At 37.9% G+C, this 10,046-nt stretch overlaps 1 pseudogene; it reads left to right on the top strand.

Moving 5' to 3' along the window:
- The first annotated feature begins 6,825 nt into the window (after nt 1–6,825).
- On the top strand, nt 6,826–8,323 carry LOC147431731 (uncharacterized; annotated as a pseudogene).
- Nucleotides 8,324–10,046: the final 1,723 nt, after the last annotated feature.

Raw genomic sequence — 10,046 nt, 5'->3', positions numbered from 1 at the left:
CTTGTAGTCTAGGTTGGACATTTGGTGGACCTTGTATCCATGTTTCCTCAACAAGGGTGGCTTTTAGTTTTCACTTTAAGTACTCATCTTTAATAAAGTGTAGGATGGAAAATGTTGAGTTAGTAGATTGTATTTTAGACAAGTGGTGTTTGGTGTACGAATGCTGAAAATGGTTGCAAGGATTCTAACAACGACTTTATCTTAAATAAATTTCTTACTAGGAGTTATACATATAAATATGGTGAATAAAATTCTAGTGGTTTTGAGATACCATTTGTGTGTGTGTTTTCTTAGATTCACAAACTGGGATGGACAATGCTCCTATGGTTCAGTCAACAACTATAGAATCCATAGATTCTATGGTTTCTAAAGTGCCCAAGATGGATGATATTTCTATACTAGAGTCTAGTGTTGTGCAACTTGAGCAAGCTTCCAATAATGAGAACCAAGAAATCGATGCTTCAAAAATGCAACATACATCAAAAGAGACTGAAAAGTCCACTCACGAGCTATTGCCAATTGGTACTACGTCATGTAGCGTAGATGTTGAGAAATCCATGCTTACAATTATATTGGATTTAAATGGTCTATTGTTGAAACGTTCCCCTCAACCATCCTCACACCACAACTCAGTGCAAATGGATTCAAAAAGATATATTATACTCAGGCCAGGTTGCATCCAATTCTTGAAGACTATTTTACAGAGGTTTAATGTTGCAATTTGGTCGACAGCTACTAGGAATAATGTGTATCAAATCCTTGCAGCACTAAACAACTTAGCTGAGGATACATTGCCTTTCTTTGCAATTTGGTCGCAAGATGTTTGCTACACCGCTCAAACTCAAAAATTGTTTAGACCCGACAATCCAAATGTTGAGGCAATGTTCAAGCCTCTAGCCAAAATTGCCATGGGGTTTGAATGTGATCCACAAAGAACAGTGCTTATTGATGACTCTCCTTACAAGGGATGTATTTCACCAGCAAACAATTTCATTTTTCCACCATAATTTGATGCTGAGAAGATGGTTGACAATATGCTCTTGGAGGAACTACTGCCATACTTGATTCAGCTTGATGAGAGAAGGGATGTGCGTGATTTAATTGCTTCTAATCGTTATGGACAACCTATAGTGACAAATGATAGTGAATACAAACAAATGATGGAGTATTGGAAGCAAAAAAATGATGTTTGGTCAGCTAAGGTGTTCTTTACAAGAAGAATACCACCTGCAAAAGGTGATAGGGATGAAACTATCATTGAAAATGCAAGTGACACAAGCCACCGCAATGAAATGAGAAGAGCCCAAATACAAGAGATCTTAGCAAAGGAGCGTACACCCATTGAAAGCATGAAGACGTCACAATTGACCACTTTAGCTAGGCAATTGGGTTGTAACACAAAAGGAGTTTTGAAGGCAACCACAGCAAAGGCTTATATAAATAAGGTGAAAGCTGAGAACAATCTTCTAAGGCTGGATAGAAAGCAACCCTAAGGTACTAGTGACATGTCATATATTCTTGATACACATACTTGAACACTCATGTGCATGGTATCTAACAAATCTTTCTTTTTATTCCTTCCTGCAGGATCTTACAAAGGATACTACTAGATGGAGCTCAATCAATAGAGATTTTGATATGTTTGCTGAAAATAATGAAGCAGTCACCTACATTTTTTTCTTATTAATTTCTTGAGAGACTTTCTTTTAGTTTGTAATCATCAAATGAAATGAAAAGTATCCTTCTTATAAGATTACTGATCTTTTTCTCGTTCAAAACTTTCAATTGTGATTTATAGTTTTGTTAGCATGAGATTGTGCTTTTTTAGTTTGAAAAAAACTGTCAAAGATCCAAGTCTTTTTGGCTTTACTTAAGTTATTAATTGTGAAAGATCCAAGTCTTTTTGCTTTACTTAAGTTATTGATTGTCTATGTAATAGTCCTTAAAACAATATCGGATGGATTTCTTGCTCCCATGTCTCACATTGGTCTTTAGGTAAGACAAGTGGTGACCTTGAAAGTATGGTCTCATATCTCGATCAAGTGAAGAGACATGAAGCTTAAATATCACTACTATGTATCTAGTGTTAAACTCCATCAAGACAAAGATACTAGAGTGCCAAATTGCAGTCTAGTTTAAGTGAAAATCCATTTGAGCTAAGGTAAAACTTATAGTGCCTCATTTTTCTAGGATTCTACCCCATCAAGGAAGTTAGAATCTAGCACAAACCAATTAAGACTCTTTTGGAGCCTAGATAGGACAATTCGTGGAACTTAAGAGACTTATTATTGAGTTAGAGTCTAGTTTAGATAAGCAAAAGATCTTCAAACCAGCACTTGACTTTCTTACTATTCAATATTCAAAGTCCCTTGGGGCTAACAAATTACATACCTACTTGTAACCTAACTAATGAGTAATTATATAGATCTAAGCAAGTATATATAATGAGTCTTCAAACTAATAAACCAAGGGAAGAGAGTAGCAAGGTCTACTACTTGTCCAAGCTCAGCTCTAGACAACATAGAAAGACGCTAGTTCTACTAATTGTCTAATTATAGGCATGGAGAAATGATAGAAGGTTGAACACTTGTCCAACCTATCATCTCTAGTAAGATGGGAGGTTTGGCCTTAAGATTCACCATGTAACCAACCTATACATCATTGTATTATGAAGAGTAGAAAAGCAAAGCTCCACCACTTGTCCAAGCTAGTTCTAAAATCCACATGGAGATAAGCAAGCTCCACCATTTGTCAAATCTCTCTTCCATTAAAACATGAAAAAACTCAGCTATGTTGTACAGGGGGGACTTTTTTCCAAGTTCCACCACTTGTCCAAGCTAGGATCCATTAAAACATGGAAATAAACAAAGCTCCACCACTCGTCCAACCTTTATAGTTGCAAAGTGTATGGGTTGTCTAAACTAGGTATGGGAAAATAATTGAAGGTCCAACACATGAAACATGGAGCGAAGCAAGCTCCACCATGTCTCCAATATGCTAGACTCCATTGAAACACCCTAAACCCATGATATTTTGTACATAGGGGATGTACATTCAAGATCCACCACTTGTCCAACCTAGTATCCCTAGTAGCTTGATAGCTTTGGTCTCAAGATTCACCACTTGTCCACTCTATGTCATTGTATTAAAAAGGATTGGGTGTTAAGGTCCACCACTTGTCCAACCTATAAGGTTATATTTTAAATGGTTTTTTTTCTCACAACTTGAACTACCCATGATATGTTTTACATGGGAGTTTTGTTTCAATGTCCACCACTTGTCCGAGCTAACTCTATTGAAACATAGAGAGAACCAAAGATCCAACACTTGTCCAAGCTAAGCTATATTGAAACATGGAGAGAAGGATGCTCCACCATTTCTCCAAGATAGGCTTCATTGAAACATGGAGAGAAGAAAGCTCCACCATGTCTCCAAGCTAGGATCCATTTAAATGCCCTAAACCCATTTTATTTTGTACATGGGGGGTTTTATTTCAAGGCCCACCACTTGTCTAACCTATTATCCCTAGTAGCATGAGTGGTTTGGTCTCAAGATACACCACTTGTACACTCTATGTCATTATATTGGGAAGAACTATGTATTAAGGTCCACCACTTGTCCAACCTATAAGGTTATATCTTAAATGGTATCCTTTCTCACCACCTGAAATGCCCATGATATGTTTTACATGGGGGTTTCATTCCAAGGTCCACCACTTGTCCAAGCTAACTCTATTCAAACATAGAGAGAAGCAAAGGTCCACCACTTGTCCAAGCTAACTCTATTCAAACATAGAGAGAAGCAAAGGTTCTCCACTTGTCAAAGCTAGGCTCCATTGAAGCATGGAGAGAAGTAACCTCCATCATTTTTCCAAGATAGGTGCCATTCAAACATGGAAAGAATCAAGATCCACCATGTCTCCAAGATTCTAGGCTCCATTGAAACACCCTAAAACCATGATATTTTGTACGGGTGTTTACATTCAAGGTCTACCACTTCTCTAACGTATTATACCTAGTAGCATGAGTGGTTTGGTATTAAGATTCACCACTTATCCACTTTATGTCATTATATTAAGAATAACTGGGTGTTAAGGTCCACCACTTGTCCAACCTATAAGGGTATATCTTAAATGGTATCCTTCACCACTTGTCAAGGTCTATCACCACTTTTCCAACCTGTAAGGTTATATCTTGAATGATATTTTTCCTTATCACTTGTAATGTCCATGCTATGTTTTACAAAGGGGTTTTGTTCCAAGACCCACCACTTGTCCAAGCTAACTCTATTGAAACATAGAGAGAAGCAAAGGTCCACCACTTGTCCAAGGTAGGCTCCATTGAAACATGGAGGGAAGGATGATCCACCATTTCTCCAAGATAGGTTGTCCAAGCTTATCTCTAGACAACATAGAGAGATGTTAGGTCTACTAATTGTCCAATATAGTCATGGAGAAATGATAGAAGGTTGATCCACTTGTCCAACCTATCATCTCTAGTAAAATGGGAGGTTTGGCCTTAAGATTCACCATGTAACCAACGTATACTTCATTGTATTATGAAGAGTAGAAAAGCAAAGCTCCACCACTTGTCTAAGGTAGTTCCAAAATCAACATGGAGAGAAGCAAGATTCACCATTTGTCCAAGATAGGTTCCATTAAAACATGGAAAACCTCATATATGTTGTACATGGAAGCTTTTTTCCAAGGTCCACCACTTGTCCAAGCTAGGATCCATTAAAACATGGATAGAAACAAGGCTCCACAACTCGTCCAACCTTTATAGCTGCAAAGTGTACCGGTAGTCTAAACTAGGCATGGGAAAATAATAGAAGGTCCACCACTTATCCAATATATTATCTCTAATAGCATGGGAGGTTTGGTCTCAAGATTTAGGAATTGGCTAACCTGTATTTCATTGTATTATAATGAATTTGGTTTTAAAGTCAACTACTTATCCAAGCTATAAGTTTATATCTTGAATGGTATTCCTTCCCATCACTTAGAAAACCAATGATATGTTGTACATGGGGGGGTTTGTTACAAGGTCCACCACTTGTCCAAGCTAGTTTCATTGAAACATGGATGAAGACAAGCTCCACCATTTGTTAAATCTAGACTCCATTGAAATCTAGAAAATCCATTCTATGTTGTACATGGGGTTTTTGTTTTAAGGTCCAACACTTGTCCAAGCTAAGATCCATTGAAACATGGAGTAGAGAAACACTCCACCACTTGTCCAAGCTAGGAAACATTGATAGTAGTTGTCTTAGTTTGAAGATCCACCACGTGTCTAAGCTAACTCTATTGAAACATAGAGAGAAGCAAAGGTCCACCAACTGTTCAAGCTAGGCTCCATCGAAACATGGACAGAAGCAAGCTCCACCATTTATCCAAGATAGGCTCCATTGAAACATGGAGAGAATCAAAGGTCCACCATTTCTCCAAGCCAAGCTCCATTTGTCCAACCTATAAGGTTATATCTTAAATGGTAATCTTTCTAATCACTTGGAATACCCATGATATGTTTTACATGGGGGTTTTGTTCCAAGATCACCACTTGTCCAAGCTAACTCTATTGAAACATAGAGAGAAGAAAAGGTCCACCACTTGTCCAAGCTAGTCTCCATTGAAACAAGGAGAGAAGCAAGCTCCATCATTTCTCCAAGATAGGCTAGCATGGATAAGTGCACCTTGAAACCAACCTTCCTATGAGGCAATAGAGCATATGCTACATATTTTATGTATGCCCCATGCCTCAAATTAAGAAGTTATAGATTAGAAGTGGACCTTGCTTGAATGTCACATGCAATAAATTAAGGAAAAATAGCCAAGTGGATTGTATTCCTCAATGGATCCTTGCTTTCACAAGTTGTGAACCTTGAGTCACTTTTACATTAACTTGGACAAGTGGTGGACCTAGAAACCAAGCTCTCCATGTTGAGATAAGTTGTAGGTAGGACAGTAGGACATAGACAACGATAATGGATGCAATATACTCGTCTCCTAATAATCCAATTGATTGAAACCATGGTACTTTAGTTGTTTTCATTGTGTATTGTATGTGCATAAAGTGGAATGAGACCTTAAGAAAACTCAAATTTTTGACAAAATCTCTATATTTTGTACATGATATATTGAAAGTTGTCCAACCTGGGAATTGGGATTTTCCCACTTTACCTAATATGGTCTTAAAAGCGTGTTTTTTCATCATAATGAAATTTCAATCCCATGATGATCAAAACCTAAAAGGTCAACCACCATAATAAAGTTTTAGTTTTATGACCAAGACAATCAACATGCTGATAAGATAAGATTAAGCTAACATACAATTTAGATAAATTATATGTACCTTAAGTTCTTGATAGTATTTGGGCAAGCTCAAGACAACACCCTTTGTAAATATTATATGCGCTAGAGTAAAGAAATCCTCAAGCACTCTTCCCACAAAGATGATACATTAGTTGTGTTGGAAGATATTCTTTTTGAACTATACCTTTTTCTTTACCTCATCAATGGTATTTAGAACATACACTTTCACTCTAGTGACCTTGCTTATTGACAGCCTAGCAAAAATTGTATGCTGCTCCCTGCAACAAATTGATTACACTCTTATCAAAAGAGCAATCCAAAAATATTTTTTACACTATTAAGTTGTATCTTCTTGTCCTCCAACACATAACAAAAGAAATGATGCTACACATCCACATGCTTTGTCCTTGTATGAAAGGATTGGTTCTTTGCCAATAAACAACATTTCAAGATTTATTTTTTGATAAGAGTGTAATTAATTTGTTTCACAAAGCAACATTAACTTTTTTATCAGAATGCCAATGGGCAAGGTCATTAAGCTAAAAGTGCATTTTCTAGATATCATTGATGTGGTAAAGCAAAAGACACCGGCTAAAGAGAACATCCTTCAACACAATCAATGTCTCATCTTTGTGGGGAGGTTTCTTGAAGATGGATTTACCCTAGCGCATTATAATATTTACAAAGGGTGTTGTCTGCAACTTGTCAAAATACTATCAAGAACTTAAGGTATATTTATCTCATATAAAATCTTATCTCAGCTTAATCTTACCTTATCAGCATCCAGATTGTCCTAGTCATAAAGTTAAAAAATTTATTATGGCAGTTGAGTTTGTAGATTTTGATGATTATGAAACTAAAATTTCATTATGGTAGGAGAAGTACGCTCTTTGCTGATTTCAAATCCAGACACACGTGCACTTTTATGAAGACTTTGACAAAGAAGTCTTTAATGGATACATGAAAGATTTGACACAACCTCGAAACATGTAATATCATAAGTGTACTTTTGTTAAAATCCTAAAGATTGACATTGACATGCATTCAATTGGAAATGTTTCCTTTGCAGGTTCTATGAAGTAGCCTTATTTGAATTCAAAGCCCTAATAAGCATTGAAGTTCAAGTTAGTAGTAGTAAAAATAGTTGTCCTTCCTTTAATGAATTGAACAAAGGATTCAAATGTGCTATCAGATCGTACGAAGAAGCGGTATAGAGAGCAAATGACATAGGGTCCTTTGTCATCCATCTTGATGTCACATTTCTTACGTTCGAGGGTTGAAGAGTAGCCTTTCGGTTTATGGATTCAGAAGGCAGAGTTGTCTCTTATATGGTGCTTTGTTGTGTCTGCATGAGATTATTGCCAGATGGTTCACAAGAGTTTTAGTTGAGCAAAAAAAACTCCTCATTCAAGATCCTACCACACCATTGCTTGATTTGATTGGTGCGAGATGGAAAGTACACTTATCGGGTGGTCACAAGAAACCCAATTTAGTTGTGTAGCCAAAAGCCTCAAAGGAGAATTCCTACATTTGGGGGGCAGTCGTGTATGGGAATCGTTATCAATATTGTGGGAAGAGCTGATTCAACGGACCAATCAAGGTGGTGTATAGATAGCCTATGGTGTGAGTTTCTTTGGAAAAGGATGAAGCAAGTAGGACAAAAAAGTCACGAGTAAGTCTACGATTTTTGGAGAGACTGCAAGCATGATGCACGTTTACTCAAGAATTGGATTTTAGTCTGGAATGTTGCACCAGAGAGGGTGATTCAGATTTGTTGGTCAGACTTTCCCTCAAAATAATATTTGGATCCTCTTCTTCACATCTAGATCCGAGGTTACACAAAGGATTCATAAAATTTGACCTGTTCCAATTGATACAAATTGTGATGGTTGTAGAACCATTCAATAGAACCATTTTGCAAGGAAAACAAGCAAAAAGACAGATATATCCCCTTTTTCGAGCAAGAAGGTCAAGTAAAACTCAAGGGGTCTCCATCGGTTGTTCAAGAAATGATCTAGTATACTTTGAGGTTCCAAGGCCAATGTCAACATCAGTGTTAGAAAACAATCGAGGTCCAATGCATTTTAAGTGGCTGAAATTGTAAAATCCCAGTTGGATTTTGAGCTTTCCTTTAAGAAAACCATGATATTTACACAAGTTCTAGTGCAATTCTTGGCAAAAGCTTCAAAAATTGACCTAAAAACGGAGAAATTTCAAGTTTCCCCTTACTTTCACGGTTAGAAAAAAATGTATTTTTCTAGCATAGGTTAACATTATGTGTTCTCATTATGCCTTTGGGGACCAAGGCCAGCATGGACAACATGAGAACATTTTTGTACTCATTCCAAAGTACCAAGACCAATATGGGGTAGTGAATGGTCTATCAGTGACCATTCCCCGTAATTTGTGCGACCCTTGGCGACCAATGGAGGCTAGGATTGAGCTAAGCTCACATTAAGATGAATAGATAATAGATTTCACCAGATGACAACAGACTTTAGATGAACAATTGAGATGAATGAATAGACTTCAAATATAATTCAAGTGACCAGATGAAAACAGACTTTAGATGAACAATTGGGATGAATAAATAGACTTCAAATTTAGTATACTGAATGAGACTTAGGGAGTGGTATTTCCCAAAGCCCTTGCTCTCGTTCACCTTGCCCCAACCAAATTCAACGTTTACCATCTACCCAAAAGCCAAGAAAGCTCATGAGCTTTAAGTCACATGCAAATTTGGTCACTCGTAGACAGTGTTTTTCCATGTACTTTGGCTTCAGATCTGGCTCTTGCTCTGACACCTATAGACACTACATTTGTAGGTCCTACCTCCAAACCCATCAACAAGCATGAGGTGCATGTGCACACTAATTCTAGCCCAAAATGACATCCCCATGAAGATCAACCTCTTGCAAATCTCTGATGCAAGCTCTCAAGCTACATGCTACACAACGCTAAATCAGTTATACAAAATTTACATCTCTCTCTCTCTCTCTCTCTCTCTCTCTCTCTCTCTCTCTCTCTCTCTCTCTCTCTCTCTCTCTCTCTCTCTCTCTCTCTCTCTCTCTCTCTCTCTCTCTCTCTCTCTCTCTCTCTCTCGCACACACACACACACACACACACACACACACACAATGCCGGAGGCCTCTACAAGAGAACCAAACCTTGCATGAGTATGTCGAGCTCCCAGTCCTTCCTTCCACACTTTTCCAACATAAAACAACTCAGATGCTTACACAAACCCTTCAAAACAACAAGGAGGCCTCAATTAAAAACTCGCCATTCCTGCAACACCCAAAGACCTCCCACACATCTCCAAGGCTACTTCTACCAGGGGAGAGGAAGAAAAGAATTTCACAGTGCTCTGCAATTCTTTTCTTGCTCTCCCCTAGTAGAAGTAGCCTTGGAGATGTGGGAGGTCTTTGGGTGTTGCAGGCATGGCATGTTTTTAATTGAGGCCTCGTTGTTTTTGTGAAGGGTTGATGTAAGCATCTGAGTTGTTTTATGTTGGCAGAGTGTGGAAGGAAGGACATGGTCCAAAAAGGGTGAGGAGCTCGACATGCTCATGCAAGGTTTGGTTCTCATTGATACCTTGGGAATTTGTGTGTGTGTGTGTGTGTGTGTGTGTGTGTGTGTGTGTGTGTGTGTGAGAGAGAGAGAGAGAGAGAGAGAGAGAGATGAAAATTTTGAATAACTGATTTAGCGTTGTGTAGCATGTAGCTTGAGAGCTTGC

Source organism: Adiantum capillus-veneris, chromosome 21, assembly GCF_014529385.1.
Source record: "Adiantum capillus-veneris isolate H3 chromosome 21, ASM1452938v2, whole genome shotgun sequence".
NCBI lineage: Eukaryota > Viridiplantae > Streptophyta > Polypodiopsida > Polypodiales > Pteridaceae > Adiantum > Adiantum capillus-veneris.
This window is presented reverse-complemented; position numbering and strand designations above follow the sequence as displayed.